The sequence below is a fragment of the Dipodomys merriami genome, unplaced genomic scaffold (assembly GCF_024711535.1).
Source record: "Dipodomys merriami isolate MVZ:Mamm:240054 unplaced genomic scaffold, mDipMer1.0.p SCAF_135, whole genome shotgun sequence".
Classification (NCBI taxonomy): domain Eukaryota; kingdom Metazoa; phylum Chordata; class Mammalia; order Rodentia; family Heteromyidae; genus Dipodomys; species Dipodomys merriami.
Window position 1 is genome coordinate 560129 of NW_027202660.1, and position 5491 is coordinate 565619.

Sequence of the window (5491 nt, forward strand, 5' to 3'; positions counted from 1 at the left end):
GAACTATTTAATGAAAACTATAAAAAGTTAAAGAAAAAAATTACAGAAGACACTAAGAAATGGAAAGACCTCCCATGCTGTTGGATAGGCAGACAATATAGTGAAAATGACAATACTGCCTCAATTAATGTACAAATTCAATGCAATTCCTATTAAAATCCCAATGATGTACATCTCTGAAATACAGAAAACAGTCCAAAAATTTGTATGGAACCACAAAAGACCTGGAATAGCCAAAACAATTCTAGAGAATAAAGACAACATGGGAGGGATATCCATGCAGCACTTCAAACTCTACTATAGAGCCATAATAACAAAGACAGCATGGTACTGGCACAAAAACAGACCCGAAGACCAATAGAATAGAATAGAAGACCCAGAAATAAATCCACATGCCTACAGTCAGCTGATATTTGACAAAGGAACCAAAGACAGACAATGGAAGAAACACAGCCTCTTCAACCACTTGTGCTAGGAAAACTGGGTGTCCACATGAGGAAGAATAAAAGTGGACCCCAGCATATCACCATACACAAATATCAATTCAAAATGGATTAAAGACCTTAGCATTAAACCTGAATCTTTGAAACCACTGCAGGCAGAGTAGGAGAGACACTTGAATTTATAGGCACTTATAGGCACAGGAAAGAATTTCCTGAACAGAGTCTCAGGGTCACAACAAATCGGAGTGAGACATGACAAATGGGACTACCTTACAATAAAAAGCTAGAGCAAAGCTATAACTGTAAAGCTATAGAGATCACAACCAAGCTAGAAAGACAACCAATTAATTGCAAAAAAAAATACTTACCAGCAATATATCCGACAAGGTATATACAGGGATCTCAAGAAACCAGGCCCTCCCAAACCTAACAAACCTATTACTTAATGGGAAAGGGAACAAAGGAGAGACTTCTCAGAAGAAGAGATAAAAATGGGAAAGAAACACATTAGGAAGTGTTCACCATCCCTGGTTGTAAAGGAAATGTAAATAAAGACAACCATGAGATACCACCTTACCCCAGTCAGAATGTCCCACATCCTCAAGTCAGCCAATGACAAATGCTGGAGGGGATGCGGAGAAAGAGGAACCATACTACACTGCTGGTGGGAATGTACACTTATACAACCACTTTGGAAAACAGTCTGGAGCGTCCTAAGAAAGCTAAATATTGACCTCCCTTATGACCCAGTCATACCACTTCTAGGCATCCATCCTGAACAACAGGAACCAGTATACAAGGACACATGCACCTCCATGTTTATTGCCACACTGTTCGTAATATCCAGGACATAGAAGCAACCCAGATGTCCCACCACAGATGAATGGATCCCAAAATTGTGGTATCTATACACAATGGAATATTATTCAGCCATTAGAAATGACAAAATAATGGCATTTGCAGGGAAATGGATGGAGCTAGAAGGTGATCATGTTGAGCAAAGAAGCCAAGTGCATTGAGACCAACAGTACATGGTCTCCCTAATAAGTGGATGTTAAAACCAAAATGTTAGGTAATATGACATACTTAACAGGACTTAGGAAACAAAGGAATTTCACTCATCTGGTCAAATCTCTAGTAAATAACCTCATGCTGCTGATCACATGTATGGTATATATGTGTACAATGAAGGGGAACCAGGAAGACGACATAGAACTAGAAGAAACAGGGAAAATCCATTAGTTGCAATGGACATTGACCAAAATGAACTAAGCAAGTAAATGGCAGGGATAGAAGGGAGAGAACAAGTGGGAAAAAGGGAACAGCTGGTGTCATGCAAAACAAATGAAATGTATATACCAACCAATGTGGAAGAAATAACTGTATCGCAAAGCTCATGGAACTCATAAATGTTATAGACTGTGATAGACAATTTTCTCCAGAAATGATGGAATGTGTTTGTGATTTTAACTGAGTGTCACTATCCCACAATACTGTGAAATTAGGGAAATTATGTAACCACTTAATTACAATAAAAAAGCAAACACTCTCCAGAAATCATTACAGATATATACAACTAACTCTTGAATACATTTTGACATCACAGTAAGGCAATTGACTTGGAAGACTTCCATGGAATCCATGAATTGTTGCAGTAATCTATTGTTGTTAGTTGGATTGTGAAAATATTTTGTATGGAAACAGAATGAAATGGCATTTTTGAAATTTAAGAAACTTAACCGAACCATTATGACTTAGGAGAGCAATTTGTACAGCCTTCCAAAACTGCAAAGTGGTAGTGATACATGCTTATCCTTTTGGCAATATCAAATACAGTTTCTTCGAAGTTGTTCTTCAGACCTGACTTGACATAATGGTTCAACAGAAGCAGATCCAGCATGTCTTTGCTAACTCTATTTCCATCAGCAAGATGCAAGGGGGCCATTGGTTTCTCCATCATGATGAAGTAAGAAAAAAGCCACTCTATTATTATTCCACATATAAGCACTGCACGGGGTTGTCCAGCCTCTACAGTTATTGCATGAATATCTGCCGCTTCAGCCACCAACTCACAGACAGTGTCTAAGTGTCCACTGTAGGCTTCTTGATGAATATGGGTACACTCATAGTCATACCTAGTATTCACATGAGTGGCCTTTATGGAAAGTAGTCTCTGCACTGTAATAACCTGATTATTTTCAGCAGCCAAAAGAAGAAAGTTGCCTGGATCTTTCTGCATTTTTTCTTGCAATTGATACCATTCCTCACTTTTTCATCATGTTCCTCGTCTTCATCAGAATTGCCTAACCAGAGACTTTGAGTGACAGTGGGAATGAGGTGTCCTAGTATTTCCCTAATAGTTCAAGTTAGTTGAACTGTTCAGAAAAATCCGGTGAATTTTCTGCATCTGTTTTTTTACCATGATTTATTTTCCCTTTTTACATTTTTACTATTCGAAATTATTCTAACTGGAGAGTAGGGAATTGATGGAAGCAGAGGAAAGATTTTCCTCCGTATTAAAAGATACAGACTGAAAATAAGGACCAGTGGTGTCTTCATGTGCAGCTTATTCTAGGATGAGAAAAGATGAAATAATGCCTTCTATATAAATGATTTGGGAAATGGCAGAGCAGAAAGTAAAATGATGCAACCAAAATATAAAAGCAAAATAAATTACGATAATTATAGAGCAATCCTATTATTTATGAGAAACATTAAAGAGAGAGGAAGAGAGACAGACGTGCAATGACATAGATAGCCACAAATGCATGCCTCTGATCAATTTATAGAGCAAACAGAATTTTATGTTTTAAAAAGATGGAAATAGAATTTATGTATTTACTTGAATTTGGTAAATACATTTTTAGCAGCCTACATGAAGAGACATAGGTTTAATCATATTGCAGACAAGAATCTAAATCCTTGATAATTATAGGAACAGATCTGAATGAAATCAGTTGAATCACACTTTTCATGTACAATGAAGGAATAGGTCCAGGCTATGAAAGCAGCAAGAGAAGGCAGGCCGATTGTATCTGTGACAAAACTGTGTGGAAAATGGTATTGAGGATTACTTACTGTTGATCCACTTGCACTGGAAGCATGATTCTGAAAAATTGCTTACTGATTCTCAACTATTTCTTTGATCATTATATTATCCAAAAAGATAAAGTGAGATTTAATTGATAGCAAAGTACTACTAATACATTTTGATTTCTCATTAAGCACCTTCAATCATTGAAACCACATGAAGACAATAGACAGGCCTACTTTTTTAGATGAAAACAAGTGTCTTAAAAAAAACAAGGAATGTAAGTAGTCATGTAAAGGACTTCTATTTTAGTAGTACATTATACATTTTTTTTCTAATGTTGGGTACCAACAAATAATGGATCTATTAGAAAGCTCTTAAAGCTCATATGTCCAATTGTGAGTTCTCTTATACTATATCATGGTATTTTTTGTGTGTATTCTTAAGAAGAAATTTACATTACTAACTTGAATTTCTGACAGGACAGTATCATCACTGTACATCTTGCTTCTATACTCTCATTTTTAAATTACTATCTAAGTATGTGCATTAGATAACTATAGAGGAAAAATAGAAGCCACACTGTTGGCTCATGTCATTAATCCTAGCTAATCAGAAAGATTAAGTCTGAGGATTGTGGTTTGTAACCAGACCAAACAAAAAAAAAGTCCATTAGATTCTGATTTGAAATAAACCAACAAAAGCTAGAACTGGAGCTGTGGTACAAGCAGTAAAATGATATCTTTGAGAAAACTAAAACAAAAAAATAACAAATTCTGGGACAGTTCAAGCCTTAGTATTAGCACCAAACAAATGATTGAATTACTTAGTTAATTAAGTCATTAAATATAAATTAAGTGCTCACATGTGGATAGACAAGTAAAATGTAACATCTGTGGTGACTGGATTGTGTATTATTTTGTAGTAAGGCAAATTATCATTTGTACTAATCATTAATTTTTTGAACTTTTTTTGAACAATAAACCTTGAATTTAGCATGCATGTATAGGTGTGTGTACATGTGTGCATATGTGTGTATGTGTATATGTGTGCATGTGCTGTTGCAATGTTGCTTGCCAATGTGGAGAGGGTGAGGCTGAAAAGAGCTGAATTTGTTGCAATGTTTTTATGTATCAGTATTCTGTCATGTCATTTCAGTTGGACCACCCTTTTGTACATTTTATTTGTCAAATAATATCATCAGAATCAAAGGACTTACAACATTAAGTTAGATGAAAGAGAACGCTTTCAGCTCTTATTATATGTTAGGTGAGAAGATTCAGACATATTTAGGTAGTAAATTAGTGCTGGAAGATGACTGTTGGTACAAAATATGTATTTGACTTCTTAAATTTGTTATACTTTTAACATATGCTCATGGAGTAAGTTTGACCAACTGGACCAAATAGGTATTGCTCTCTGATTATTCCCGTGAAACACAAAGTGGATAAACTCTTTCTGGCTTTCTGTTGAAAATAACTTTCTTTGTAAGATCATATCTATTCACACTAAGAGGTAATCAACCCAATATTTATCAAGTTTGAATATCCCATCTTATTGACTGAAAATCAGTATTGTTGATATGCTTGTTAGCTATTCCTTTCAAAAACAAACAAACCGAAACCACGTGTCATCTTTAGATAGTGGATGTATCTGAAGTGGTTTTGTACATGCAAAGGGCTAATGGCTCTTTTGTGGGAGTAACTATCTCAACTTAACAAATAAGGCTTTTCAAATATCTTTTCCAATATGAATAACATCCCAGAGTGAGTCTTGCAATTTCAGAAAACCCTTTGAATATTTTAGTATTATTTCAGTTCATTGACTATGGAGCTAAAGACATTTCTGAAATAAATATTGTTAAGATCTGAAAATGTATGTGGGTATATAGGCTTTTTATGCATCATCTTATGAAAATCCAGTTTTTATGAAACTAAATGAAATAGAATAAAAGAATGTATGTGAATTTGGTAAGCTAATTATTAGTTTAACTTTGTTTTCTATTAACACAGTCCAT

At 35.1% G+C, this 5491-nt stretch overlaps 1 pseudogene; it reads right to left on the bottom strand.

Moving 5' to 3' along the window:
• Window positions 1-2190: 2190 nt before the first annotated feature.
• LOC138825141 (ankyrin repeat domain-containing protein 49 pseudogene) lies at window positions 2191-2682 on the bottom strand (annotated as a pseudogene).
• Between the last annotated feature and the right edge of the window lie 2809 nt (window positions 2683-5491).